The sequence below is a fragment of the Lissotriton vulgaris genome, chromosome 2_1, assembly GCF_964263255.1.
Source record: "Lissotriton vulgaris chromosome 2_1, aLisVul1.2, whole genome shotgun sequence".
In the NCBI taxonomy this organism is placed as follows: Eukaryota; Metazoa; Chordata; class Amphibia; order Caudata; family Salamandridae; genus Lissotriton; species Lissotriton vulgaris.
The window spans coordinates 1,451,150,206-1,451,178,171 of record NC_141687.1 but is presented as its reverse complement, the minus strand read 5'-3'; the positions used below and the strand labels follow the sequence as shown (position 1 = coordinate 1,451,178,171).

Below are 27,966 nucleotides of genomic sequence, written 5' to 3'. Positions count from 1 at the left end.
AGAGGGAAGTACCGGGACCAGGCACACGACCCCCGAAGGAGGACAAGCCCGAGACGGGAGCCGAAGGGACCACCGCACATAGAGCAGGAAGCCGACGGAGGAGAGACACCGCCTGACGTGAAGCCTCACCCACGAAAAAGACGAGGCCGAGAGGTATCACACGTCCCGACAGGGAACACCAAGACCCACACCCGGCGAAGAAGATCCACCAGGCGGGACAGGAGCACAGCTCCCACCCACGGGCCAGAAGGCAAGCCCAACGGAAGTACCCACAACCGAGAGAGGGAACCCCCACTCGCAGGCCGGCCGAACAGGCCAACCCCTGGTCCCCGGAAAAACCTACAGGCGAGGCAAAGGAAAAGGAGCAGGCCCCCCAACCCGTCGAGAAGGTGGGACCCCGCGGAAAGTCCGCAAGACCAGCAAGACCGGACACCGGCCAGCAAGTCCCGAAGAGCCCAAGAACTGGGACAGCCACGTCCCAAGACGGGACGCAACAGAGGCAACAGCCCCCCCCCCCAGGGGACCCCCTGGAGTGAGAGGGCCGAAAGCCAGGATCTAGGGGCGAAAAAGGGAGCGGCAGTACCAGTACGAGACCGGGAAGAGCCGAAACTCGGGCCCGGAAGCCAAACCTGAACGCACCCCGTAAAGACTGACTTCGGGTGGAAAGGCCGAAGGACCCCACCCCTGCAAGGACGGGACGCCCTCACCCACAGGCGGACGGGGAGTCCGAAGGAAGGGCGCGCCTGGGGGAGCGGGCCCCAAATGAAAAGACCGGAGACAGCCAGAGTAGGCCATTCGCTGAAAACGCCGTCACCGCCGACAAGGACGCAGCCAGACCAGACGGCCGAGCCAGCCTTGTGGCCACCAGAGTGGGAAAGGTGACAAAGCCCACCTCCCCAACGCCCATCACAACGGACGCAGGCAGAGGAAGGGAGTCCGGAGACATGCGTAGAGAACGCACCCCGAGAAACCCCGGGAACCACCACCGCCGCCGGCGGAGGGAAAATCAAGCCATAACGCGGAACGAATCACGCACTTGCGTGACATCCCTGCGCAGGGGCCATGCCGAACTGCACAGAAGCGCAACACGATACAAAAATAGCACACAACACACCCGCAAGGGCCCAAGGCGCTCGCACGAAAGCTGCTGTGGACCCCATCCTAGCTAACTCCCTGAGGCGTCCATCCCCGGACACCCCCAAGGTGGAGGCCAGGCCTCCGAAGCATTGAGGGGGCCGTTGTGGAGAAAAAGCAAGCTATTGCCCAGAGCCGCAGAATGGGACTCCATGAGTGGAACAGGCACCGAGGCGAGAAATACCAGGTCCGTGGACGAATCCGAACCCAAGACCCGCCGAGGCGGGGTACCGACTTCAGGGCCCGGGCCCGACCACAGCCCCAGGGTCAGCTGCACCAACCATCGGGCCACACTCCCCCACTGGGGCCACCGAGAGGGAGACGAGGCGAGGAGGGGTCAGGGTACCCCGCCGCGCAAGGAACCCCAGAAGGGATAGCGCTGCAAAACAGGGAGCCCCCGCAGACGGCGACAGAAGGAATCCCCCGCCTCCCCGAGGAGACCAGAAGGCACAGCCACCCAGCAGCTCAAACTCACTCGAGTCCGGTGCAACCTGACGGCCCAGGGCGAGCCAGGGCGCCAGAAAGGGAAAACAGACATAAGGGATCTGTCCCCACGTCGTACCGCGCATCAATAGAGCGCACCAGTGTAGCACTGTTATGCTGGTTATGATACAATGGCATATGTTAATAAATCACAACAAACAACACTATCCCTTCACTCTGTGTTGCATGCTACAGCCAGGCAATTCTGGGCCGACACAAAAAACATTTTTGAAATGGGAAATGAAAACCCAAACAATGCGCCCACAAAAATGAAAATGCCCTCACCGAGGATCGAACACCGGACCCTCCGAGAAGGAGACAGACGCGCTGTGCACGCCGCGTCCAAATCGCAGCGCCAGCAGGAGAATGCCGCGCAAGACCGATGAAGGAAATCATCGGTCGCACCTGGTGGCAACCAAACCCCGCCCCCGAGGGGCGGGGGGCGTTCGGAGCCAACACCAGCTCGGCAAACCGCCGGGGCCCGTAGGGGCCAAATTTCACGAAGGGAGGCGGCAGCGCCCAGCGCCGCGAACTCGAGATGCAGGAGGTGAGCACCCGGACCCGGACAGCGGAGCCCCCGAGGACCCGCCGACATGTGAGGCAGGACCGAGCCCGCCCCCGTTCATCATATTTGGGTACTCCTGTGAGGGAGCGACCTTGCGTCTCTCAGCCTAGAAGCTGGGAATCACATGCCGTGTGCCTGCAGATCCCACGCCTTGCCGAAGCGCCGCCGCCCCAGGCAAGGCTCCCAGCACGTCGCGCTCTACAACTGAGCTACCCAACGATAGCCCAGAGCCGGCAAATGCAGCCAGCGCATACGTCCACAACTCGTGGAAAGAAGGTAGAGCGGAATTCCAGGCGGGAAAACCAAAGCCAGACACGAGGCAAGAACCTCCAGTGGCACAAAACACTGCAGATATAGGCGGAACTGTTTATGAATAGCCAGCCCAACGCAGACCAAAACAGGGGAGCAGCTTGAGCCCAGGAGTACAAGAAACACCTTCACACGATGGGCGTCTCCTCCCCTAAGCCTGCATCATCATACCCCCTGCGCTGGACCCAAAAGCCCACATAGTGGCCAGGGCCCATCAGTAACGACCTGGGGAGACACGGGAATGGCCAAACACCCCACATCCCCGGCCGCCCCCCCCCCTGTAAACCCTTGGCACGCTATCGCAGCACCTAACCGGCCCCACAGGACCGGGGGAAGGAAGAGGGGGGGGATTTCGAGTTTAAGGCACCAGGGACCGCTAAAGCAGGATCCTCAACCCTAAAACCCAAGGGCCAGCTCACGCCGGCCCATCTTACCTGTACAGCGCCTCTGGAGAGAATCGCGCAGAACAAAAAAAACAGGCTGTTGGTTGGGCCGGTCCGCCTCTTATAGAGGTCAGGTGTGACTGGTCGGCCATGTTGGGAGGGGGTGGGAGGCTTTTTTTGCTTTGGAGGGTTCTGTCGTGGAGCTGATGCTCACTATCTAAGTCATGTGGCGAGGAAGACTTACGAGGAGGTAATGTGTGCATCTCAAGCTGGTCGGAGCATGGAACCCGTCCAACCTGACATGCACACTTCACCCCCAGGAGGCCTGGGACCTGCCAATCAACAAGCAGGTTTGAAGCAGAGGCTCGAAAACTAGTATCTTATTGGTGCACCACTTTAATAATTGTATGTGATAAAGAAAAATTATTTAATGGAATACAATTGTTGAGAAGCCATTTCATCTAAACAGTTTAATGGACATTTTCAGGATGAATTTCATTTACCATTTTATAATAAACTATTCTTAGAATGTCTTTTTTCAAGACTAGATTCTGCAAACATTGGGCCTGATTCACAAAGGTAAACTTTCACTATTACACTATTCACAAAGGGGGTTATGAGCAGCATCTTTACTAGTGCGAAGTCTCCACATATAAATAAGATAGGTCTTTTTTATGTGCGGAGACCCTGCACTCGTAAAGATACTACTCTTAAATCCCTTTGTGAATAGTAGACAATTGTAAACTTACACAAAAGTATAAGTTTACCTTTGTGAATCAGGCCCTTCTGTTTTAAAGTACAAATTAAATGGTTGCAGGTCTTAATTTCAGGAACATTTTTGTCGAAGGTATTTATTTCAATCCTTTATGTAAGTGGACATTATTTCAGTTTTACATCTTTTACATTGTTAAACAATTACTTTGAATGATTTTAATTCGCTGAATCCTCACCAACCTTAAACACTATCCATATCTGCCCCTAAAATGCTTTGCCATGCATAAAACACACCCATTTCTAATCCTAAACTCCACTGGTCCCTGTACCCTAAAAGCCATGTCTAAACCTAAACTCCGCCTATTCCTGAACCCTAAAACTCCCTAACCATACCTAAACTCCGCCCATCCCTGACCCCTAAATGTCATTCATCCCTAAAACCTTGCAGACATTTCTACTCCTAAACTCTCCCCATCTCTTACCCTAAAATCCTAAAAATTCCTTTTTTCACCTTAACCCAACCCATCACTGATGCCTAAAAATTTCACACCACCCCTAAACTCCACTAATCCCTGAACCCTAACACAACCATCAACTTCTCTACAAGTGGATCCCGACCGAAACAAGAAGAACAGTGACCCAAGCCCTCGTCAGCAGCAGGCTGGACTATGGCAATGCACTCTACGCAGGAATCCCGGCCAAACACCTGCGACGACTACAACGCATCCAAAACGCCTCCGCCCGACTGATCCTCAATGTCCACCGCCGCAGCCACATCATCCCCCACCTCAAAGACCTGCACTGGCTCCCCGTCAACAAGAGGATCACCTTCAAGCTCCTCACCCATGCACACAAAGCACTCCACAACACAAGACCAGCCTACCTGAACAACAGACTCAACTTCTACACCCCCGCCCGCCAGCTCCACTCCGCCAGCCTCGCCTTGCCGCTGTCCTGCGCATCCCATGAAAAACCTCAGGCGGCAGGCCCTTCTCCTTCCTTGCCGCCAAGATCTGGAACACCCTCCCCACCCACCTGCGGCAGACCCAAGACCTGCTCACCTTCAGACGGCTCCTCAAGACCTGGCTCTTCGAGCAGTAGCAGCACCCCCCCTCCTCAGCACCTTGAGACCCTCACAGGTAAGTAGTGCACTTTACAAGTTCACTTGTTGATTGATTGATTGATTGATCTCTGAAAACCATTGATTCAAGACCCCTAAACCCCTCATCACATCAAAACTCCCCCATCCCTGAAGTCTAAAAAATAATTTCTACAAATAAAGCCCACCTATCCCTGAACACTTAGAACACTGCACCACTCTAAACTTCACCCATTCCTGAACACTAGAAATCCTTCACCATCCCAAACTCTACCCATTTTTCAACCCTAAAAACATTCACAAAGTACTTGTCACCCCTGCATTGTTAGCAAGCTAGGAACCAAGGCAGGTGAGTTAGAAAACGTCTAACATTTCAAAGTGAATTCCCTAGAAACTTCTAGGTCAATGGAGGCAACAGGTAAAAATGTAGGACCCTCAGACCCACTCTTCAGTAGATATCCAGAACTGTGGAAGACGCAGAAGGAGTACTGCTGTGCTGCTTTTCTTCAAAAAGGACTGCCACTCCGATGCTCTGCTGTGCTGCCCTGCTGCCTTTATACCCTCCTCCCTTAGAAGTACGAGACCTGCATTGTGCGCTCAGGACCACCTGAGGCACTCCAAAGGCTAGTTGGATGGCCTCCTGATAAGAAGCCTTGGGACAGAACAGGCTTTCTCCTTCATGAACTCAGCACCTGGACACTGCCAGCTATGAGTATTGCCCTCCGAAGTGGTACCACCGCAGTCCTGGACCCTTAGAAGTGGGCCTGAAGGTGCTTTGCCAGCCCAAACTTTAGTCCCAGCAGAACAGACAAATTGTGATGAATTATCTCACAAAACTCGGCATCGGGACCCCTGCATGACTCATCAACAGCACAGGATTTCAAATCGCTACCTGCAGCCTTCCAAGAACCACCGCTGCGTGACACATCCTCAATGCAGGGTTTTGCATTGCAAGCCCCTTGTCAACTCCATCCTCGATGACTCAGCAGGACTCCACATCACAAGCCTCACAGCTTCTTCTAAACCATACGGTGTGTGACACATCTTCGATGCAGGACTTTGCATTCCAAGTTCCTCTTCTACAGCATCTTCAATGATGTAGGACCTCACATCGCAGCCTTGCATCTCCTAGGAACTTCACTGTAACAATGTATTCTTGACACAGGACTCCACATCATTCTGCAACCAGGATTTAACATACTCTTGTTCAGCAGGCCTAACTGGGCCTCTGTAGCTGACCTGCGCCCTATTGCGGTCCGCCTGAACTTGTGGCTTTGTCATGGTCTGGTGTGACTAGATAGCCACAGTTGGCGATTTGTGCGATTTGATGCTATTTTCATATAAAACATTTAAAATTTCATGTGGTTCATCAGATTTGATTTGTATTGTTTTGGTCTCAAATTATTTATTGAATTTTACTCTCTAAATTGGTGTGGGATTTTGCTTGTGTTGTATTTTCACTTTATTACTGTCTGAAGTGCTGCACAACTACTTTACACATTGCCTTAATGTTAAGCTTGACTGCTTTGTGCCAAGGTAACAGAGGGTTACACACAGGTTAATTTGGGGTTTGCTTGGGTTTCACCCTGACAGAGATTGTGGTTGCTGCTTGAGTAGGGTGTCACCCCCCTCAACCAGTAACTAACCCAATTTCCATCAGAGTGGGAATAGTAAATCTGGATCTCCCTCCACAATCAAATGATTTCATTATTGTTGATTAGTTTGGAGTTGGAGTAGCAAAATATAGCTACGTTTTGAGTTTTTGGGGAAAAATTGGGAAAAAGTGTTCCAAATGAAAGTGTCTATTTGTCCCCCAAATTTGGCATCAATAAACGGTTTGCTGTGCTAAAGTCCTAATCTTCCTAGCTTTCGGGAACAAGCAGAGCTGCATAAAAAACAAATATTTTGCCATAGTTTCAGCATCTTTCAAGGTGGTAGGCCGTTTTTATACCTTTTGTGCTCGGAGCCTACTTCCAGTTTGAGGTAGAAACCAGTGTCAAACCCTTGAGTGATACAGGAAACTATGAATTTCTAGAAATTAGACTAAATTCTAAATTCAACAAAGGGGCATATGTGCAGAACCCTCAAGGCTTTCCCAAAGAAACTAGCTATCGAAACAAAGGAATATTGAAAATAAGTAGGAAGAAACTGCCATTTGTGACAACATTTTCATCAGTAACTTTTTGTCATGATAGAGGATTTACAAAAGCAATAATCTATTACGTCTGCTCAGCCTTTGCAGTGGTGGGGCTATATAGGGTATTAAGATTCTCCAAGTCTCCAAGTACCTAAGGTGCCCAGAGTATATGATATTGTCGCGTCCCACGGAATAGGGCAGTGTCGAACACTGCCTTGAGACATTTCCGCGGTCCGTTTAAACTACATTTCCCATGATTCCAGGTTCGCGTGCGACGCCTCTGCGGATGTCGTCACACGCGGAACCCTCAAGACGGAGCGGTGCAGGAGAGACATTGCCGTTGATTCTGGTGACAGAGGTGAAGACACGGTAGGATCGTTTCCCCCAGGGTTCCAGTGTATCCTTTGGTGTGTATTCCTCTTTGATTGTTGTATCCTCGAGAGAGTTCGAGTGTGAGCATTCCCTATCTTGGCCACGGAGCTTGTTTGAGCTCGAGGAGCTCTCGGCTGAGGCTCCTTTTGATAGTCTCCGCGGAGGCTGTCTTCAGTGACTGATTTTCCTTTGCTGGCTGCTGCCGGGCACTCCCGCTGTGAGTGCGAATTCTTCTAGGTGGATGTTTCTTCCTGGAGTGTTCTTGAGACTGATAATATGGCATGATTTTCAATGCGCACATTTTCGAGTTTGGTGCTGAATAGCCCACAGTCAAAGGGAAACTAGACACTTGGGAATCTGTTCTAAGTTTAATTCAGTGTTATCGTTTTCGGAGTGATTCTGAATCCAAGAGTTGCTCACATCCTGGACTATGTTGTTATTCCAGTAGAGGCTGAAGAAGTATTCAGCAATTGATGTTCTGTGGGCTGATGTACAAATACAGAATTGATCCTTGGGTGAAAGTCAACCTGAGGTCTATATGTGGATATTGAAGAATAACTATTGCCTTCTATTTTTTGTGATATAACAACAGGGGTTTATGAGCTTCGCCTGGCTGGCTATTTTCCATTTGCCCTCTGTTGAAGCCTTAACAGTATTAACAATTGGTACGTGTAAATCCTGCATTTGTTAATAGCAAAAGTGATTCCAATTCAAAGGTTAACGTTAAGGTTCTTGTGTTATAGATCAGAACTACAGGTTCTACATTTCCGATTGCCAGGCAAAGCCAACAACTTCCCTATTTCCAGGTAAATGCACCTTCAGATACTGTATGATAGGCTGTACACTGCATTATTTGCTGGTATATATTATTGGTTTAGGTGTGTCCTTGACTCATAGTGCCTTGTTCTCATTTCAGCATCCTCTCCCCGCTGCTCCCTTCCTACCCTTCCTGATATCCCTCGCTTGACCACTTCTGTGAGTCTGTTCTCATTCAGACCCAGGGGCTGTCGAGAGGTGGACCCCTTTATAGCATTACACGATCCTGAGGACACCGGGACCTAACAGATATATATATATATATACCCTTCTTAACCAGTGGTGCGTCATTTCAAGGAATATCATGGCAAACAAAGTCACCTTCTAAAATATTTTGCCATTGACGCGATTCCACCCTTACGCAGAGGTGGTAACCGGGAGGCAAGGTTGCGAGCCCTAGAAACTAAATATATCCTTGATCTGGATACTAGGTCTCCCATGGGTCTTAACACCAGTGTTGATTTTCATACACATCTATAATCACGATTTTGCCTTGAAGTGCCCTCTATCAGGTTGCCACATTATCAGCGGCAAGTGCACAATCGAACTGTACCCTGCTTAAAAGCCGTGGTTGTTCCATGACAGGACCCTGTTTATCAGGCTCCCAGCGATCAGCATAGGCATAGTTAAGCCATTCTAATTAACTGAAAATTCTAGCTGGCTAACTGTTGCATTTGACCCGTGGTTGTTAAGATTAGTTCATTAAATCATGAAAGTGTACCCCAGGTTGACCATCATAGGGGTTTTTTATTATAACACTCTAAGTTTATGTGTTTACACTTTTCACACTTACACCTTCTTCTCTTGTTTTATTTTATTTTATTAACATGAGTTGGTGGGAAAGCGGGGATTTAAGCCCCTTGGTTACTATAAGAATCTAAATAGTTCATAGTCTTGGGTCTAGTACAAAATAGATATAAGCATGCAACTTTACCCACTCGGGTTTTATCCCTATTGTTTTTACATAGGCATCACCATGAAGTCAAAAGTTCAAAGTCAAAAGTTTATTATGTTTTTGGCTCTCAATGAGGGCCACATAAAGTAAAACACACAGTATACATCACAAAAAAATGAAACAGAATAAAACCATGCAGTCGAGCATAAGCGAGGCGACACATACAATCATTAGTCGAGCAGTCCCCAGCAATTCCCCGTGTATTATTAATAAATATCTAAAAAACTTTTTAAAAAATTAAAAATTCTGTAGCAAAACATTTCATTAGGTGGGCAATAAAGTGCATGGAGAAAAGTATTTACATTTAAAATTCCTAGTTGCAGACAAATTGGTTTTAACCATTTAAGGCGAAAAGGGCGCAATACATTACATACAAACAAAACATGGTTACGATTCTGTACAGCATTATAACAAAAATTACATACAGGAGACACACCGTACCATTTTGCGAGAAGAGAATTTAAAGGAAGCAGATCTTGTCTTAATAAAAACCATAGCCTTCGGACTCTATGAGGAATATTCCAAATAAGATATTGTTGGGGCTGTTTAAATAAGTATGTATTTAACAGAGATTGTCTTTCTTTTTTCCTTGATTGGGCTAGCCTATCCAGTTTGTAACATAGTTCCCAGGATGCATTTTTTAATTTCATCTTGAGTTCAACAGGGTCTAGTAAAAACAAGATGTTTGCATCCAACTCTAGCAGACTTACAGCCTTTCTAAAGTTTTTTACTAATAGAGAGAACTCGTTGAGGTCCCCCAAAAGCTCTCTTTTAATCGCTTCTCTAAGGGAACCAATTTTACCTCTAACCAGACAGGCTACCCATCTTACAAGGGCAATCAACCCCTGTACCCAACCACTTCTCAGTCCGAATTCCAGCCTGCATGAAGTGTCAGAGCAGGCCGTATTAAGAGAAGATATTTTCCTTAAGATCTGTCCTTCTATTTTTTGCACAAATCCCCAGTGTTTTAGATCCACTAATTCAATCCCATACAGGAGAGTAGCGGGTATCTTTGCTTTAAATACATCAAGGAATAATGTGAAATGTCTCTTCCCTGTAGCATTATATAAAGAACACAATCCCATCCCATGTGATAATGCTTTACGAGAATTGTGCTCTATATGGGCAGTCTCACTTATGTTTGCTGTAATTATTTTTCCTAAGAAGGTGTAGGTTTTAACGACCTCTAATTTCTGCCCTCCTAATATCCAGTTATAGTTTGCAGACCTGCATTTTTTCTTACCGAAAATGCACATAATCTTGCTTTTAGTAGCGTAAATCCTTCATAAAATGTGCTTCTGCAAAGAGTGTTAATGCATGCAGGCGATTAGACAGGCCCTTCGGGGTTAAATCTAACACAAGTATGTCGTCTGCATACATTAAAACAGATATCGGTAATCCACCAATTTTTGGGGCTAGTCCTCCACTAGATGTTATATGGGAGGGTAGGTCTGCTGTGTATAGGGAGAACAGTATAGGGGCCAATATACACCCTTGTTTTAACCCATTCGGGGAAGGGATCGATTGGGAGAGACCCCTTTCCCCACCTAGTAACATCTTACACCATGTGTTGGAGTGAAGAGATTTTACCAATTTTAGTAAATATACTGGCATACCCATTGTGGCAAGTTTTTTCCATAGCGTTGACCGGTCTACCTTATCAAACGCGGTTGAAAAATCAATAAATGCCGCATATATTCCGCCTCCTCGAACTCGGACATATTTGTCTACAAGCACCTGTAAGGCAGTCAAATTATCAAGAGTACCATGCTCTTTACGAAACCCAGTTTGCTGCATAGGTAAAATATCATTTGTTTCTATCCATTTCATAATTAATAGTAAAACACATTTTGCGAAAATTTTCCCTATTGAATCTAAAAGGGCTATTAAGCGATAATTCTTAGGGTTATCCCGTTCTCCCTTTTTAAATATGGGAATCAGAATACTACCCCTCCAAGAATTGGGGACTAATTTAGTAATAAAGCATGTATGAAACAGTGGGAGTAATATCTTACTCCATGAAGTGACATCCTGCTTTATTATAGTCATGGGCAATTCATCTGGGCCCATGGCTCCGGAAGAGCGCATACTTTTTATCACAGATGCTATGGATTCCTCAGTAGGAAGTTCTATGTTATTATCTGCATTCAGGGTTAGCTCCAAATTATTATCCTCCACTCCATTGGAAGCATAAAGATTTGAAATAAATGTCATCCAGACTTCCTCTGCAATAGAAACCGGAGTGGGAAGAGTTCTCACTCCACATCCTTTTCCTATTACAGACCAGAAGTCTCTAGAATTCTTATTGACCGATGCCTCTCTTAACCGTATCCATAGAGTGTCTTCTTTTTCTTTCTTTATTTTATTTTTTAATCTATGCCTCCTTCTTTTGAGTAAGGCTAAATTACGTTCATTGTCTCTGGTTCTATTAAGATACTGTTGCCTAACAAGTTTATTTACTTCCCTATTTAAGGATAGTAATATAGGCGGAGGGCGTGGGAGATTCTTAGGATTTCTGTTTTTCTTTGCCATCCTTCTTAGTTTCTGCAATAATATTTCAAACTTAAGGAGTTCTGATCCTTGCCATTCATCTAGTTCCAATATGGTTTGGGCAAGAATACTTTGAACATTCCTTACAGAGCTAGAATCCCAGAAACATCTCCCACCCTTATGCTTAATAGAGATTCCTGTATTACTCAAAGACCAGGACTCAGTCACAGGGGGTCGTAGAGAATTGTTATATTAACCATTTTATGATCACTCAAAGGAGAGTTAGAGATCACAATATCCTGAATGAACGAGTACGTCTCATAGTCATCACCATGACATTTATTAAATAGCGGAAACACGGTGAAACTTTATTATAGAGTTTGTGACATTGTACAGTACGGTTTTTGTCTTATGATCACCATTTTTGTTTCCGCCAACTTTTTAAGGGTTTTTATGAATGATTTTAATGATTATGAAATCAATTATTCCCTTAATGTAATGTCTGTGTGTTTTTTCTATTGTAAATACTGCTCATGTATTGACAAAAAAACTGTTTACTATGTCTATTACTTTGCATTTGAAACCACCAATCATGTCTCACTATTCGTTGCACTTGCACTTTAAAAAGTTTGTGTCCCTCCCTTAACGTCATGTGATCAAGGCCTATGAGAAGGCAGAAACGTTATGCTGGTGGCGATTTTTGAATTTAAATAAATATTTATTCACCTGAGCCTGGGTCAACTTTTGTTTTCTGGACCGGTGGTACCTGGTGGCTACGTGGGTACGCTGGTCCATGTGGGACGAGTGCGAGTTATATATATATGTATATGTATATATATATACATATATATATATATATATATATTCCGTTTCACAAAACGCTTCTAAAAGCGAACAATGCACTCTTAGTCCAGCATAAATCACCACTTTAGACCAAAAGATACCACTTCCTAGTGTGAACATAAACAAAGGACTATGATTCGTGTCAGAAACAAGATGTTTAATATTCCCTTTCAGGGTTTTTAATTTTGCCAACTTAGTCTTGAAGGATAGAATTGTTGTCAATTTCACTATTAGGACACTGTTCCAATATGGCCGCGCTATTCTGACACGAATCATAGTCCTTTGTTTATGTTCACACTAGGAAGTGGTATGTGAAACTTTATTTAATTATCTTTTTGAGGAACACAATTCACCCGTGATCAAGCCGAGTGTTCGGTGAAACGCGTTGGGTTGGTTCCATGCACTGTTGTCATGCTGGAATAAAATTTTGGTCTAAAGTGGTGATTTGTGCTGGACTATCAGTGCATTGTTCGCTTTTTGAAGCGTTTTGTGATTATTACTGGCAGGAAACCCTCTGACCCTGCTTTGCACCGCAGTTAATGTGTCCCGGTTTTGTTGGAGGAAGTGAAACGGATATATATATATATATATTCACTGAAAAAACCATAGGTTTCACACCAGTTATAGTTAGGAATTAGCATTTAAAAAACCTATTAAATTCACTGACAAAACCAGTTATAGTTAGCTGGAAATTTTACTGACATAAAACCATTGAAATTCCCATGTTATAGTTAGTTGGACTCACTATAACTTGCGCGCCTGCAATGCACTGCTGATGACATCACATATTACATCACTCATGACATGGTCAGTGACATCACTCATGACATCACTGATGACACCATCCTTGTGACAGAGTGACAGACCTAATTTCAGTGTAATGTAACGCTTGAAACACATATTCAAAAATAGAAATAAACATTTTCAAAAAAATGGGGATACCCAAACCAGTAACAACAACCAATTCAGTAATTGCACCATCTATATACACATCCACTCATTCACCAACAGTTCTATATAGTCACTCATATATATACTCACTCATCATATGTAGTGATACACCTATACATCCTGTTACACATCAGCAATCATCCAAAAGTTACTCACACACATACCCACACATGCAAATAAACTATTGAACATCCATTTATTTGCATATACATTTATACACACACTACCACCTTACTTCTAAGGAAACTTACACATACTTACTCTCTTAAACAATCACTTATAGAAACACATACTTATTCAAACAGGAACTCCTACAATATCTCACTATATATACTATACTCACTTATATACATCAATACTCACATATACTAGATTAAAACATATGTTGTTACTAATGAAGACACTAGTGAGAGGTGTGTTACTGCTACAACGCATCTATTACAACGTAATGCTGTTACAACGCAGCTATTACATCGCAAATACCATTACAATGCATGCCATTACAACGCATGGCATTACATAGCAGATGCTATTACAACGCATACCATTACATCGTAAGTATTGGTAAGTATTTAATTTTTTTTTTTATTTTAATTAATATTTTATAATTGATTTTATTATTATTAATTATAAAAAAATATTTATTTCGTTTTTAAATATTATAAATTAAATATATTAATTTAAGTATTTTTTTAAATAAATATGAGTATAGGAGTATATGTTTTGGGGTACTGATGTATATGTTTTGGGGTGTTTGGGTATTTTTAGGTTTTAGGGCAGTGTTTGGGTTTTGGGGTACAGGGGTGTTTTTAGGTTTTAGGGTAGGGTTTGGGTTTTGGGGTAAAGGGGTGTTTTTAGGTTTTAGGGTAGGGTTTGGGTTTTGGGGTACAGGGGTGTTTTTAGGTTTTAGGGCAGTGTTTGGGTTTTGGGGTACAGGGTTGTTTTTAGGTTTTAGGGCAGGGTTTGGGTTTTGGGGTACAGGGGTGTTTTTAGATTTTAGGGTAGGGTTTGGGTTTTGGGGTACAGGGGTGTTTTTAGGTTTTAGGGTAGGGTTTGGGTTTTGGGGTACAGGGGTGTTTTTAGGTTTTAGGGTAGGGTTTGGGTTTTGGGGTACAGGGGTGTTTTTAGGTTTTAGGGTAGGGTTTGGGTTTTGGGGTACAGGGGTGTTTTTAGGTTTTAGGGCAGGGTTTGGGTTTTGGGGTACAGGGGTGTTTTTAGGTTTTAGGGTAGGGTTTGGGTTTTGGGGTACAGGGGTGTTTTTAGGTTTTAGGGTAGGGTTTGGGTTTTGGGGTACAGGGGTGTTTTTAGGTTTTAGGGAAGGGTTTGGGTTTTGGGGTACAGGGGTGTTTTTAGGTTTTAGGGCAGGGTTTGGGTTTTGGGGTACAGGGGTGTTTTTAGGTTTTAGGGCAGGGTTTGGGTTTTGGGGTACAGGGGTGTTTTTAGGTTTTAGGGTAGGGTTTGGGTTTTGGGGTACAGGGGTGTTTTTAGGTTTTAGGGCAGGGTTTGGGTTTTGGGGTACAGGGGTGTTTTTAGGTTTTAGGGTAGGGTTTGAGTTTTGGGGTACAGGGGTGTTTTTATGTTTTAGGGTAGGGTTTGGGTTTTGGGGTACAGGGGTGTTTTTAGGTTTTAGGGCAGGGTTTGGGTTTTGGGATAATTAAATTATATTTACCATTTTAAAATTGATTAAAATATATTTAATAAATTAAATAAATTATTTTACACTAATTACATTTTTAAATTAAATTAATTAAATTAAATAAATTATTATTATTAATTTAATTTAATTTCATTATAAAAAATATGTACTTTAAACTAATTACTTTTTTTATTATATTAAATTAATTACTATTTTTAATAATATTACATTTATTAAATAGTTATTATTTATTAAATTGATATTTAATTAAATTAATTTAATGACAATTTTAAAATGTCTTTTAATTAAATTATTTAAAATAAATTAATTACAATAAACTAAATAACATTTTTTTAAAAAGGTATACTTACCTATACTTACGATGTAATGCCATGCGTTGTAATAGCATTTGCGATGTAATGCCATGCATTGTAATGACATCCGTTGTAATGTATCCCGCGTTGTAAAATCTGCGTTGTAACGGAACGCGTTGTAATACAACGCGTTGTACTGACACCAATCCGGTGTGTTACTGCTACAACGCATCTATTACAACGTAATGCTGTTACAACGCAGCTATTACATCACAGTCATTCACTCACTAACACACACATACACACACTCATCCACCCATACAGTCCTGCACATATGCTGTCTTCAAAACACATACAAACAGTGAGTCAGTCACCAACCCCTGCAGCCACTTATACACAAAGAGAAACACTGATACAAACATTTAAATATTTGAACAATACTCGCTAATATATGTATTCACTAAGATACACTTAATAAGCCAGTTAACCAACCAATTTTTTTTTAAAAAAACATCCATTTACACACTTATTTAAACATTTATTCTTCCATCGACCTTTACAAATACATACATAAATCAAATTTATTTTTCAGAAAGACACACATTCACTGGATGGTGTCATCAGTGATGTCATGAGTGATGTCACTGACCATGTCATGAGTGATGTAATATGTGACGTCATCAGCAGTGCATTGCAGGCGCGCAAGTTATAGTGAGTCCAACTAACTATAACGTGGGAATTTCAATGCTTTTATGTCAGTAAAATTTCCAGCTAACTATAACTGGTTTTGTCAGTGAATTTAATAGGTTTTTTAAATGCTAATTCCTAACTATACCTGGTGTGAAACCTATGGTTTTTTCAGTGAATTTCAAAGGTTTTTTAAATGCTAATTCCTAACTATAACTGGTGTGAAACCTATGGTTTTTTCAGTGAATTTCAAAGGTTTTTTTAATGCTAATTCCTAACTATATAAGACCTGAAAGCCCACCAGGAATCTCCAGTATGCGCCAGGGGACTGCATAGCGGGGAGGTGTAATGAAGCCACAACCCTTTTTACACCTCTCTGCAACGCAGCCCCCGTGCATGTTTGAAGAGGGGGAACTAATTCCCCTTGCATACTGGGGGCCCCTGGGGGCCAATTAGCCCACCTGGAACCTCCAGTATGCGCCAGGGGCTGCATTGCAGAGGTGTAATGAGACTATGCCCCTTGTTACACCTCTCTGCCACGCAGCCCACTGCCGCGTTTGCAGAGGGGGAACTAATTCCCCTTGCATACTGGGGGTCCCTGGGGTCAACTAGTCCACCGGGAGCCTCCAATATGCGCGAGGGAGCTGCATTGCAGAGAAGTGTAATGAGGCCACACCCTTGTTACACCTCTCTGCAATGCAGGCCACTGGCGCGTTTGCAGAGGGGGGACTAATTCCCCTTGCATACTGGGGGTCCCTGGATCATATCTGCCCAAACACCGATATTCCGAACGATTGTAAATGACTTTTCTTGAGAAACATTTGGATTTGGATTATCATGTCCTATACTTTGGAATTTTTGAAAGACTGACTTTGAGGATGCTATAAATTACTCAAGTCTGCCCGAATTGTATGGGTAAAATTGATACCTAGTCACTTTGAATAAGAATATACTTATGTCTCGTCTAACATTTGGAAGAAATATCTAGTTATATGACAACTGGATACCGACATAACTTGAAGGAAATAAGAACGCCCTGAAGAAGTTCTGTTGTACAGAACGAAACGTTTCGGCTGGCTGTGGTACATAAACTTAAGGAAAATAAAAGCATTTGAATATACACCAAGATTCAGCGCTTCAATAAGGACTCTAAGTGATATGATTTGATTGGACTCATTGTGAAAGTGGTGCTGTGCCAAACTTTGGAATATTCTCCACTACTGTCTACTACTTACTCTCTCCTACTCCACTACTCTCAAATACTCACTGTCTACTACTCATTCTCTACTACTCTACTACTCTCTACTACTCTCTCTCTACTACTCACTCCCTACTACTCGCTACTCACTACTCCCTACTACTCACTATCTACTACTCTCTACTACTCACTCTCTACTACTCTCTCTCTACTACTCACTCTTTACTACTTACTACTACTCTCTACTACTCACTCTCTACTTCTCACTCTCTACTACTCTCTACTACTCACTCTCTACTACTCTCCCTCTACTACACACTCTCTACTACTCACTCTCTACTACTCTCTCTCTACTAGTCTCTACTACTCACTCTACTACTCACTCTCTACTACTCACTACTATTCTCTCTGCTACTCATTCTCTACTACTCTCTACTACTCACTCTCTACTACTCACTCTCTACTACTCACTCTTTACTACTCTCTACTACTCACTTTCTACTGCTCTCTACTACTCACTCTACTACTTACTCTCTACTACTCTCTACTACTCACTCTCTACTACTCACTCTCTACTACTCTCTACTACGCACTCTACTATTCACTCTACTACTCTCTACTACTCGCTCTCTGCTTCTCTCTCTACTGCTCTCTACTACTCTCTACGACTCACTCTCTACTCTCTATTACTCACTCTCTACTCTCCACCTCTCTACCTCTCTCTTCTTCTCTCTCTACTAATCTCTACCGCTACCTCTCTACCTCTCTACCTCTCTACCTTTACCTCTCTACCTCTCTCTACACGCACACATATTCACATATATGCATATATATATGCATATGCATTTATATATATGTATGTGTATGTGTAAAAAAAACAACAAAACATTTTTTTTTTTAAACAGCTACTTTTAAAACTGTCATTCTTTTTCCCCATGGTACGCTTCCCGGTACGCGCACCGGTACGCTCCCCGGTACGCGCACCGGTGCGCGTACCGGGCGCTCCCCCCGCGAAAATCAAATTTTTTTTTTTTTTTTGCCCCGCGGGGCCCTTTTATGGCCCCCACATCAAACCTAGGGGGTCAAGGGGGGGTCTACTCTGCCCCCTTATGGTCATTTCCCTCTTTGTTTTGGCCACCTCTCGTGTCTCGATCCTACCGAGACACAAGATGGCGGCCGCTCCGGACTGTTTAGAATGTTTACAGACACCCCAGAGCCAATCAGCTTTCTGTGTGCAAGTCGCGTGGCGCGCCCGGTGCGCGCACCGGTGCGCGTACCGGAGCGCGGCTATAGATATATATATTTTTTTTAACCTTAATTACTCAAAATCCACTGGAGCACATATCTTGAGACATAGCAAAGGCACATCGGGCTACCAGTCCCTACAATTTTGCCAAGTTTGGTGGAAATCCATTCAGCCGTTCGGGCTAAAAGTGAAATCGATCGCCCTATGGAAATTAACATGGGGAAAACGCGTTTTGGGACCCCCATTTTATCTCGGCCCCCGCTTGACGAATCCCCCCCAAACTTTCAGGGAAGGACCGGAACGCCGCAAGGCCATTTTGAGGAAATTTTGAGGCAGATTCGTCAACCGTTATTCCAAATAGAATTTTGAGATTTAACATTGAAAAAAATCCTAACTATAACTACCTACTAGCGACCGCCAGTAGGTTATATATATATATATATATATATATATATATATATATATATATATATATATATATATATATATATATATATATATATATATATATATATATATATTACCTACTGGCGGTCGCCAGTAGGTATATATAGTTAGGATTTTTTCTCTATGGGATTTTTGAAAATTCTATGTCTAATAACTTTGGTGTTTGTGGACGGAATTGGCTGAAATTTTCAGGAAAATGGAACATTTTGTTTCTGAGCAGCCCCTGACAATTTGGGGGGGTTTCATCAAGGGGGGCCGAGAAAAAAGGGGGGTCCCAAAACGCGTTTTTCCCATGTTCATTTCCATAGAGCGGTTGGCCTCACTTTTAGCTCAAACGGCTGAATGGATTTGCACAAAACTTGGCAAAATTGTAGGGACTGTTAGCCCGATGTGCCTTTGCTAGGTCTCAATATATGTGCTCCAGTGGATTTTGAGTAATTTAGGTTAAAAAAAAGATATATATCTGGGCGGAGCCTAACCACACATCTGATCTGATTGGCTGTCAGCACTTCATCCAAGAAGTGTTGGCAGCCATCTTAGGACCAATATACATGATAGCACCTCATTAAAAAGCATTGTAGTTAATAGAGGGTTTTAGGACTTTAGTTACATTATAAATCATTTGTTGATGGTACCATACTCGTTTTAGGAATTGTGGTGGGTTCTAAGTTGATTTTACCATGTGAAAAAACCTTCTGCTGTGATATCATGAATATTGTTTGAAAGAAAACTAATATCTCATGATTTTCCCACAGTGGTTTGGAAGGGGATCTATAAGCTAAACTGAAAGCATATTTTCTGTAAATTCACATTATCTTTCTCAGTCATGTGGAAATGAAGTCTGACATTCTCAGTAAAACATGTACATCCAACAAGGACAGAGACTGTCAGTTGATTCCTTTGTGTTCTACTGCAGCCTCCTAGAGTGTTCTAAAGAACAACTAGAGCGCTAACAGTCCTACTTATTGCAAAGGTATGGCACACCTGAAGCCATCTTGATTGGAATAAAGTGGTAACTCTTAAAACATTTAATTTAAAAAGAAACAACATGAGGGGGTATATTTTGCCATAGAAAGTATGATTAGTGCTGCAGAAGGAAAAATTAGGGCACATTTTGAGTGACTTCTCAAATCCTTTTCTATTTCATTAAAACATTCTGACATGCAGTCTCCCAAAATGGCCACCAGAGACAAAAGAGCCCAAATGTAGCCCAAATATCACCCAGATGTAGCCCAAGTATAGCCCAATGACAGAATGTCCCAGAGTGTTCTAAAGAACAACTAGAGCGCTAACAGTCCTACTTATTACAAAGGTATGGCACACCTGAAGCCATCTTGATTGGAATAAAGTGGTAACTCTTAAAACATTTAATTTAAAAAGAAACAACATGAGGGGGTATATTTTGCCATAGAAAGTATGATTAGTGCTGCAGAATGAAAAATTAGGGCACATTTTGAGTGACTTCTCAAATCCTTTTCTATTTCATTAAAACATTCTGACATGCAGTCTCCCAAAATGGCCACCAGAGACAAAAGAGCCCAAATGTAGCCCAAATATCACCCAGATGTAGCCCAAGTATAGCCCAATGACAGAATGTACCAGAGTGTTCTAAAGAACAACTAGAGCGCTAACAGTCCTACTTATTACAAAGGTATAGCACTCCTGGAGCCATCGTGATGGGAATAAAGTGGTAACTCTTAAAACATTTAATTTAAAAAGGAACAAAATGAGGGGGTATATTATGCAATAGAAGGTATTATTAGTGCTGCAGAAAGAAAAATTAGGGCACATTTTGAGTGACTTTTCAAATACTCTTCTATTTCATTAAAAAATTCTGACATGCAGTCTCCCAAAATGGCCACCAGAGACAAAAGAGCCCAAATGTAGCCCAAATATCACCCAGATGTAGCCCAAGTATAGCCCAATGACAGAATGTCCCAGAGTGTTCTAAAGAACAACTAGAGCGCTAACAGTCCTACTTATTACAAAGGTATGGCACACCTGAAGCCATCTTGATTGGAATACAGTGGTAACTCTTAAACATTTAATTTAAAAAGGAACACAATGAGGGGGTATATTTTGCCATATGAATTATGATTAGTGCTGCAGAAAGAAAAATTAGGGCACATTTTGAGTGACTTCTCAAACCCTCTTCAATTTCATTAAAAAATTCTGACATACAGTCTCCCAAGATGGCCACCAGAGACAAAAGAGCCTAAATGTAGCCCAAATATCACCCAGATGTACCCCAAGTATAGCCCAATGACAGAATGTCCCAGAGTGTTCTAAAGAACAACTTGAGCGCTAACAGTCTTACTTATGACAAAAGTATGGCACACCAGAAGCCATCTTGATTGGAATGAAGTGGTAAGTCTGAAAACACTCAATTTAAAAAGGAACAACATGAGGGGGTTAATTTTGCCATAGAAAGTAAGATCAGTGCTTCAGAAAGAAAAATTAGGGATCATTTTGAGTGACTTCTCAAATCCTCTTCTATTTCATTAAAAAAATTGTGACATGCAGACTGAAACATGCACTTTGAATACCAGCAGCAGACGTCCCTGGTGAGCAGTAGCTTTACTACAGTGATCTAATGTGCAACTAGAGTGCTAACATTCAGAATTTATGGCAAATGTGTGACACATCTGAATGCCTTCTTGATGGAACCAAAGTAAACAAGCATTGAAAATGCAATAGATCTCGCCCTCGTTTAAGTTAAAGCCATTCTGTTTGTAATGAGGTGGCTTTTTAGCTTTGCTTTTATTAGATGTCATTTGAGATGTCATCAGTGATGTCATCAGTGATGTCACTGACCATGTCATGAATGATGTAATATGTGACATCCTCAGCAGTGGATTGCGGGTGCGCGATATATAGTTAGTGCAACTAACTATATATGGAATTTCAATGGTTTTGTGTGAGTAAAATAAGGTTTTGTAAATGCGAATTCCTAACTATATATGGTCTATAACCTATGGTTTTTTCAGTGAATATATATATATATATATATATATATATATATATATATATATATATATATATATATATATATATATATATATGTATTCCAATACGCCCTTGCGCTCAGGCGGGCACTCCCAGTGCCCCAGCATTGGTTTCCTCGAGGCAACACACATCCTTTTGGCCTTCAATAATTGCCATGTCCGACGCGTTTCGAGGACCCCGCCTCTTAATCATGGACTGCTTACGGCAAACAAGGAAGGGCTCACCTGAAATTTCAGTTCGTTTTTATTAGCAACCACTGGGCGTGGCTCACGTTGTTGGCCACATATGCATGCTGGTACTAGTAGTTGCATTCAGGTAAGTATAAGTGTTCTACCTGTAGTAGGTTTCCTTGTTCCTGTCAATAAAAGCACTTTAGTAACCTGTAGTAGGTAGGCTGCCAGTTTGTGTGTCAATATTCGCCATGGGACATCGTTCCTTTAGAGCGGAGTTCGTCTCCTCCCCAGACTTTCACTTTGGAAATGGTGCTCAAGCCTGTTACCACGGCTCGGGCAGCCGCGTTAAATGTTTGTATTCCAATACGCCCTTGCGCTCAGGCGGGCACTCCCAGTGCCCCAGCATTGGTTTCCTCGAGGCAACACACATCCTTTTGGCCTTCAATAATTGCCATGTCCGACGCGTTTCGAGGACCCCGCCTCTTAATCATGGACTGCTTACGGCAAACAAGGAAGGGCTCACCTGAAATTTCATGGCAATTATTGAAGGCCAAAAGGATGTGTGTTGCCTCGAGGAAACCAATGCTGGGGCACTGGGAGTGCCCGCCTGAGCGCAAGGGCGTATTGGAATACAAACATTTAACGCGGCTGCCCGAGCCGTGGTAACAGGCTTGAGCACCATTTCCAAAGTGAAAGTCTGGGGAGGAGACGAACTCCGCTCTAAAGGAACGATGTCCCATGGCGAATATTGACACACAAACTGGCAGCCTACCTACTACAGGTTACTAAAGTGCTTTTATTGACAGGAACAAGGAAACCTACTACAGGTAGAACACTTATACTTACCTGAATGCAACTACTAGTACCAGCATGCATATGTGGCCAACAACGTGAGCCACGCCCAGTGGTTGCTAATAAAAACGAACTGAAATTTCAGGTGAGCCCTTCCTTGTTTGCCGTAAGCAGTCCATGATTAAGAGGCGGGGTCCTCGAAACGCATCGGACATGGCAATTATTGAAGGCCAAAAGGATGTGTGTTGCCTCGAGGAAACCAATGCTGGGGCACTGGGAGTGCCCGCCTGAGCGCAAGGGCGTATTGGAATACAAACATTTAACGCGGCTGCCCGAGCCGTGGTAACAGGCTTGAGCACCATTTCCAAAGTGAAAGTCTGGGGAGGAGACGAACTCCGCTCTAAAGGAACGATGTCCCATGGCGAATATTGACACACAAACTGGCAGCCTACCTACTACAGGTTACTAAAGTGCTTTTATTGACAGGAACAAGGAAACCTACTACAGGTAGAACACTTATACTTACCTGAATGCAACTACTAGTACCAGCATGCATATGTGGCCAACAACGTGAGCCACGCCCAGTGGTTGCTAATAAAAACGAACTGAAATTTCAGGTGAGCCCTTCCTTGTTTGCCGTAAGCAGTCCATGATTAAGAGGCGGGGTCCTCGAAACGCGTCGGACATGGCAATTATTGAAGGCCAAAAGGATGTGTGTTGCCTCGAGGAAACCAATGCTGGGGCACTGGGAGTGCCCGCCTGAGCGCAAGGGCGTATTGGAATACAAATATATATATATATATACATATATATATATATATATATATATATATATATATATATATATATATAGAGAGAGAGAGAGAGAGAGAGAGAGAGAGATGCTATTTTTGCAGATCATATTGTTTTGCTCGAAAGCCCGCAGCTGTGCTATTGAATGTCAGGGGTGACAAATACCTCCAGTCTTACAATAGAGGAAATATTTTATTACTAGAGGTACGCAAACTACAGGGGCAGGCTGTGAGCATGCTGTAAACGGAAGCAATGCTGCCACAGTGGAAAGTGATTGTTAAAAGGGCGACCCAGTGAATGATGTCAAAATACATCTTAAACCCCCATGCTGACATCATCAAACAGAACTGACTGTGTAGACTACTTTTCGTTTTTGATTGTTAGAGATGCAGTACTGGGCAATAAAAACTGTTTTTATTCTGAATGCTGAGTGGCACATGTAAGGTCCACCGGAAAGAATTGCTTGAATTCAGGTGTTTAATGCAATACGCTTTGCAGCTTACTTTGCATTTCAAAGTGTCCTTGAATACTGAATGGTTATCCTAGCTGCATTGTGATTGGGAGCAGTTCATTTAGCATATTACAGAGCATCTTTTGAGCGGCTGAGTGTGGCACAGGAAAGGAAGCATGGAGGGGGGCTCCAATGCTAGGCTTAAGGGAAAATACTATTGTACGATTCCTAAAATCACACAAAAGAGAAAATCTAAACCGTTCTGCAGTGGCAGAAGGTTGTGTAAAATGTAGACATCAAAAAGCCTTAAAAGGAGAAAGTGAAATTCCACAGAGCTTTTGAATCCTGCAAACGCAGTGTACCTTTTGTGCCATAGAGAGTAAGAACAGGTGGGCTCGCCTTTAGTGAGTTTGTGGATAAGGCAACATTAAATAACTATGTCCTCTCTTTGTTAGCACAAGTCCCTGGAGCAGTTTGTGAGCTAAGCTGCTGTACCAATACAAAGTACCAAAAATGTCAGCAGAATCATAATTCTTCTTAGGGAAATTCCCTTGGCACAAAGTGTTCTTGATTCTCCACTAGAACGAAGGATGTTTGAACCAGGTCTTTCTGAACACATACATTAAACAAAATGCCAAGCGAAAAGCAATCATTCAAAAATTTGTGAAAAACACATTAAACTCATTTGCCATTAGTTTAAAAAAAAATGTAGATGTGATCTGAAAAAAATCAAAAACACATTGTCTCTTGAAATAGCACGCCTGATTCTGTCCTGTATGGCACTGGGTGTTTTTGTACTGCGTCATTTGTATAGTGATTTCATGTCCATGACTTGCCCCTGCCGTGCTTTGCTGCAGGACTATGTGTATGTACATAAATAGCACAAACCTCGGCAAAAGCAGAGCACTGCTCATCGTGCAATAAGCACGTCCACAGTCCAAAAATGGGGTAAAAGGCCGCTTTATTGGACAGGTAGGCAAATCAATACATATTTATATACAAATCAGGCTTCAATACATATTCCAAACTAACATCCCATGCCCCTAAGCAATATACTCCATCAACAAACTACTCTATCAACAAACTTACCCAACATTGTTCAGCCTAATCCTCCACCCCAAACCCCTATCTGTATCTCCTGCCTACCCCTTGCCTCCAACCTCGCCTCCCTCGCTTCTCTTTGTCCGAAGCTATTCCTAATGCTCCCAACCTTTCCTGCCTGTCTTGAACTCCTCCAACTCTGCCACCTGTCCAAGCGACAACCACCAAGAAAAATACATAATTTATTTTACATGAAATAGAAGACAATAAAAAATAATCAATTCAAGGGTGGGTGGGCGATCCAAATTTCGCTGCCCTACCTCACCGCGTTCAGGATCAAGTGCACAACGGAATTTTCACGTTCTTGGTGCTCGTGCTGAGCAGCTCCAGCCAATAGAAAGTGCCTCCTGTCCTGGGCCACACTAAAGGCCCACAGCTGCCCGGGGGTAAACAATCTGCGAATGCCACCCCCAGGAGCCCTCAGTGTCAAAGACAAAGATATATTAAAAGAGTGGTTGCTCGGATGGCAAATCTCTGATAGCAGACGTGCACAGCTACTTGGTCCTGCTCTTCAAAGAATGCGTGGCTTTATTAACATTATTTCTGAACCGTAGCAAGATTGTTAGAGCGATTCTCGTGGATGCCGAAATGCCATCCTAATTTTCTGAGTGTGACCCGGAAAAACAATTGTGATCGACGATAATATGGGCTCCTTTCAATTACAAACTTGATAGACTGCCAGAAAGTCAATTTTTTCACTGCTCACGTTCCCTTTGGGGCAGTGCTTAATTTGTAAGAAAATAAATGCCAGGGATCTAGTCAAGAGGCCTATGTAGACCCTAAAAATCCTGTATTATCTGCAATGTATAAATCCTGGCAAAGAAGTCATCGTATACTTAAATCCAATCCGCGGCTTCATATTAAAGCTCCTCTGTGGCTCAACTCGGCTATTCGTATTCGTGGCCGTACTTTATCCTGGTCTACGTGGCAGCAAGCTGGCATTTATTCTCTGGAGCAACTGTTTCATGGTGACGATTTTAAATCCTTCCCCCAACTTAGTGACGAATTCCACCTACCACCCACACAATCTTATAAATATTCTCAGCTTCAGCAAGCTCTCACCAAACACCTAGGTTCCCCACCTGAGCTGTTATCTGCCTCTCCTATTCTGTCATATCTGCATTTATGCGGGAATCTTAAAGGTGTAACCTCTGGTCTTTATAAGACTTTCCTGCATCCTTTATTTTTGCAACCTCTCTCAAAAGCTCTACAATTGAAGTGGCAATCACGTCTGTCAGTTACTTACTCGACTACTCAATGGGATCTAATCTTAGAAGGATTGCATAAGGGTGTCCGAGAAGCTCACCTCAAATTCTGTATTTTTAAAATCCTCCATGAATGGCATTGGTCCCCAGTCAAATTACATCATGCTAAATTACTCTTGCACTCTCTATGTTGGAGATGCTCTGCTTCCGGTTGTGATATTACGCACATTATTTGTGAATGCCCCCGTACTAGATCATTTTGGCTTTTTATACGTAAGACTTTGGCTAGCATCATGTCGCTGCCTTTGCCCTTTACTTCTGCAAATATTATTTTGCACGATTTTCGTGGCCTTCCGAGGTTCCCCAAGCCACAGGTTTGTCTTCTCCATATTGCTTTGGCTACGACCAAAATGTGTATCTTGCGTCATTGGAAGTCTCCCTTGTCTCCTTCTCAGGAAGAATGGTTGGTGGCAATGGTACAAATGGCTTCTCATGAACGTATCATCTATAGTCTGCAGGATCAGGCTTCCATTTTTCTTCAAATTTGGTCCCCATTCCTGGACACCACAGTAGATAACGACTCTGTCTCCTCTATTTCCTCCACTACGACTACCATTCCATCTTAATTCTATCCCATTCAGCATCCTCCTTTTCCTACTCTTTTGCTTGTCTTCCGCCTCCTTCCATTTCCTTTGCTTCTATCTTCCTTCTTAATCGGTTTTGTTACTCTGGGGTTCTTATTCCTTTTCTTTTTTCTTTCCTTTCCTTCTCTGCTCTTTCCTTTTCCTTTCTTTCCTTTTCTATTTTCTTCTCTCTCTTTTCTTCTCTTATCTTATATTTTTTCTCACATACTCCTTGCTTCATCACCTTCTAGCTCATGAAATCATTAATCATTGCTATTTTTTCTTGCTTATGCCATATCTTTCATAGAATGTTATCACATGTACTATGCTTTATTTATCAATTCCTTCTGATGTACTCTCCCTCCATTTGTATATGCATTTGAATTTACATCTAATTTTTTTTTTCAATAAAAAATTTCAACACAAAAAAAAGAGGCCTATGTAGCTTGTGGCACCCATTGCCACTGCCAGCTTTGCCAATGATAAAACCTACATAACTATTAACAAACACGCTGCTACAATTCATCCTATTCCAGGCCCCCAAAGCTATAAAAATAGCTTGGGTGGCAGGTATTTGTTGTTTTATAATGCATACTGAATTAATAAACAATTACTGTTCTGCTCATCTCTAAATTGTCCATACAGCGCCACCATGTGGCAGCTGTCATAAGTGCCAATGTTGATATTTAAGTGCCAGTGCCGAGCATGGAAACCACTAGCTTAAATTGAGTACTGTTTTGGGAAGGAAAGAAAAGCTCGCTCTCCTCCCAGAAGCAGAGCAGGCGCCAAAGTCGAATGGGCAGAAATTATTTTTGGGCCTACTGAAGTGTGTTTCTCTCTCTTCTAGTCTAACCCAAAAAGTTTTTTTTTCCCATAGTAGCTCTTCATTAACGTTTTATTCATAGTGAACAGATGCAAGCAGATGCTGACGTCAGAAAACAAACAACCAATAGAAATATCATACCATGGTAAAATACAACACTGGCCTCTAGGTGCATCTTAGGGTAATGAACATCCCACATGTGCTGGTGTGCTCATTTGTGC

At 43.0% G+C, this 27,966-nt stretch overlaps 1 protein-coding gene across 1 annotated transcript in view; it reads right to left on the bottom strand.

The window, feature by feature from the left end:
* Positions 1–27,966, bottom strand: part of TMEM163 (transmembrane protein 163) — a 1,005,122-nt gene that overhangs the window by 315,220 nt on the left and 661,936 nt on the right. The gene's annotated exons all lie outside the window — the stretch shown is intronic.